This window comes from Atta colombica, unplaced genomic scaffold, assembly GCF_001594045.1.
Source record: "Atta colombica isolate Treedump-2 unplaced genomic scaffold, Acol1.0 scaffold216, whole genome shotgun sequence".
Taxonomy (NCBI): Eukaryota; Metazoa; Arthropoda; class Insecta; order Hymenoptera; family Formicidae; genus Atta; species Atta colombica.
In genome coordinates this window covers 20,346-24,442 of record NW_017259312.1, presented here as the reverse complement: position 1 = coordinate 24,442, position 4,097 = coordinate 20,346, and the positions used below count along the sequence as shown (strand labels likewise).

The window sequence follows — 4,097 nt, the reverse complement described above, 5'->3', positions numbered from 1 at the left end:
TATTAAATGATGTACATTTATGATTTTAATTTTTCGCACGTTCTCAGAATTAATTACCCGGAATGAACGATGTGGACATAACATTTTATTCCTTTGGGGCGTTTGATTTTCATGAGTCCCCTTGCCTCTCATGTTTGAGGTGCTTGATATTTTTTATATGAAGCTTCACACGCGAAAATAAACATTTGAGTTGTGATAATCAAGCACTTCGCACATGAAAGATAAATGGGCTTACGTATTTCAATGATACGCATGAGAGGAGTCGTAAAAATCTAGCAAAATCTAAATACATAATAAAAATGCGTGCGCGGGTGTGTGTGTGTGTGTGTGTGTGTGTGTGTGTGTGTGTGTGTGTGTGTGTGTGGAAAAAGGAGTGGGAATAAAGTGGGGATGGAGTTAGGAGTGGTGAGAATGGATGGCATATTGTTATCTAAAATCTCTTGATTTATTACCGAAACTTGTTTTTGAGACATTAATAAAATAAAAACTTTAAACGGCTATAACAAAAACTTAGTCATTTTCAAGCTTTGTTTTATTTATACATAGTATATATATCAAGTCAACAAAATGTTTTATATATATATAAAATGATGTATGTAATAAAAAATCAACATTTTTCAAAGAATATACTGCACAAACTAAATTTAAATTAACTGTGGAACATATAACGAAAATATCAAAAAGTGCAAAGTGCTATATTAATTCTGGAAAGAAAAGTCTCTCTATAAAGCACGACTCAACTAGTTTATTATATTTTTAATTGATTTATTACACCAAATAATAAAAATAATATGTACTATAATTTTATGTAATAAGATATATACAAAATTTGATATTTGGAGAATCTACGTTTTCTATAGTATTGATCATCAAGTTTTCTATGTCAAATTTATCCTATCCTTCAAGTTAGGCTGAAAGCAACTCAATAAATAGTAATAAATTATTATGGACATTTGAATTTTATGTAGAGGAAAAATCTATCGCGAAAAATGGCGATGCGTCAACAGATTTTTCTGCGTCGCCTTGACGATTTGATGGTCGTGTTTTTCAAAAATTAACTGCGCATTTTATCTTCGGGCTTTCTTCTTTATTGTAATGTCTTTCCTTAGAGTAAACATTAGGCTACGAAGAAAAAAATAAGAGAGAGAGAGAGAGAGAGAGAGAGAGAGAGAAGCATAAAGAAACGCGCTGGCATTCAGAATTCAGAGTTTCGATTGCTTGAGCCATTTGCTCGAAAGTAACTTTTGTACTTACATTCTGCTATTCTTCGCAAAGAAAATCAAAAAATCACGTGCAAAAATCATTGCATCGTAGTTTTTAAAGGCTGAAATCTTTAAACAAGATAAAATGTAATATTCATTATTCTCTAAATCTTTTGGAATGAATTATCACTCTAAAGAGGGAAATCTTTTTTTCAAGACTGACTTAATTGTTATTCTTTAGAATGAAATTCCACTTCAAAGAATTTAGAGAGTACAACTAATTAAAATTATCTATGAGCCATAGCAATTATTAATATATATATTAATAATTATTACCGAAATATATTATTCGCAAAGGAAAACTGATACTACAAACTGATAATACAAACAGTTCAGCTGTACAAACGTTTTGACTTCTTGTTCGACTTCTGTTTCGACTTCTTCTTTAATGCAATGAGATAAGAAATAGAAAGACAATTTCGATCCCTCTTCAACACAGGCATTTGATAAAAGGCAATTTGATAAAAGAGTTTTGATCAAACTGTAACCATTGTGTAATGTAATATTTATTGTTTTGACGAAGAAAAGTTTTTTGCGAGCAAATAAAGTTTTTTTCCGATGAATAAACAAATATTTCATTATAGTGCAACAATAAATTGTTCCGATACTTTCGTGAAATAAAACAATTTCTCACACGTCATTAATTCTATTTTTGGATATTTGAAAATCGAACATTGACAACAGCCGCGACAAATACAGAATTCATGCAGAATTCGTCGCGTCGTTATTCAATACTAATTCACTGCATGGCGCATCGAACCGGCGCGACTGTAATTAATTCCATTATATAAAACCGAACGAGATTACGTCGATATCTCGTGTAAAAGTGCCCGTTCTCTTCGTGGCCTAAAATCTTATTAGATCCATTAAACGAACGCTCGAGCCCATTTCCTAGAAGATATTAAACGAGATGAATAGACGACAACGCGAGCGTGAGAAATACAGACGTGTAATGGGATTTGTGGTTACTCTGGCCAGTTTTGTGGTTGTACATCACCGATACGTACACAACGGTCCCGCCTGAACCGCAATGACGAAGCTCTACTCCTTTGCTCTTCTCAATTATAAATACCGGGTAATTAATCCCGCGTGAACTCTTAACTATTCCTAAATAAGAATGTACACCAACCGTCGTTTATTTATGTGGATTATCGCAAATGTCGAAGTCTTATCCACACAATGATCGGCAGCAGCCATTATTTCATAATTTCTTTTAAGGCGTTGTTATACGTTATAGATGGAAAAAATAGACGTTTAAGTGCACGTGTGTCAAGAGCGATTGTCAAGATATGGAATGGACATCCCGAATCCTTTAGATTTCCATAGCTCTGGGGTGAAACTACTGGGCGGATCGATTGGGACGGGTGGTTGCTTTCTAGATTGCCGCTATTCCGCAGAGAAAATGATTTCCGGCGTCGGAGCGCATCGTCGCCTCGCCAAAATGTCAACAAGGATTTCGGCATTGACGATTTCGCTCAAGAGTAGACAGTGGTAAATCTCAATTTCTTACCGAAGATATAATGTGTGTGCAAAGTATATATATATATATAAGTACATATTTTCGCTTTGTTTTCTGACATCATTTTACTCCATCCCTCACAACGTGATGGATCGACATATTATTTTACTCGTATCTACTCGTTATATTAAGAGAAAAATTTTCGATTTTATAACTATATACTGAGAGAAAGGAATTGTGTTTTTTTTTTTAATTTAACAAGCCATCAATATTTTTAACAAATGATTTGTAGATATATGACAATAAATTATATTATCGTTATTTGGAATAACTAATCTGCTGCTATTCCAATCACTTATTAGTACAGAATAGAATTAATTTATGTAAAATCTATTTTATTTTTTAATAGAAACTGTTATTTGTTAACATTATTGATTATTTTGATTTGTATCATAAATTGTGTATTATTTATTACATTAACGAATAATGGGAAATTATTCGCAAATTGATTCATAACTGTTTGATTCGTTTTCCTATCAAACCATCACATTTGTTATCCCTTCTTTTTGTTTCTATAACAAACTCACTTCTCTCAGTGCGTATAATTATTACTATTAATATTATAACAGTAATCATTATTATGTACATAATATTTAATAATAGTTACAAATACTAAAATTTTCTTTAGTGTATCAACAATTTAGGACAAGCCGTGATTTTTGCAAATCACGTTTTTTGTATAATGGAGATGAATCGTCGAGCGATGGTAAACATGACAATGATTCGTGTTCGCAAGCATCGCCACTGAAACCATACGCGAGCGATAGGATATTAATTCCTTGTTCGACCGCGTGTATGAAACTACGATGAAACTGTCGTGTCATCGGCAGCCGGTAGATTCATTTACCCGGCACATTCCGCATTCAGCGTGAGACTCGGCTGTGAACAAAGCCACCTTCGCAATACTGGCGCGACGAAAGCTTTGTTGTTTTTGTATGTCTCTTTTTCTCTCTTTCTCCGTTTCCTTTTTTCCTTGCAAAATCGAGAACGACCCGAAAACCGAAATCTACTCGAGCGTTTCGCTCGCGAATCCTTCGAGAATTTCGCAAATAACGAGCGCAGATTCGAATTTTCTCCTTCCAGAACTCTGGAATTTTCATGACATGAAAACTTCCAATCTGCTCCGTTGGATAAGTTTGTTTGCTCTAGAAACGAGTCTCTCGCACGAAAGTGATTGGATACATAATTAATTCGTATTCGCGCGTCTTATCAGTAAACAGCATCGTCCATCTGCAGCACATCACACCAACGAGACGTTAGAACCTTCTATTTGCGAATGTCAGTCGGTTGTTTTCAAAGCAATCAATTCAATTTTG

General features: G+C 33.9%; 1 protein-coding gene across 3 annotated transcripts in view; it reads right to left on the bottom strand.

The window, feature by feature from the left end:
* The window catches only part of LOC108687801 (inactive dipeptidyl peptidase 10), an 80,524-nt gene that overhangs the window by 67,444 nt on the left and 8,983 nt on the right, over window positions 1-4,097 (bottom strand). The gene's annotated exons all lie outside the window — the stretch shown is intronic.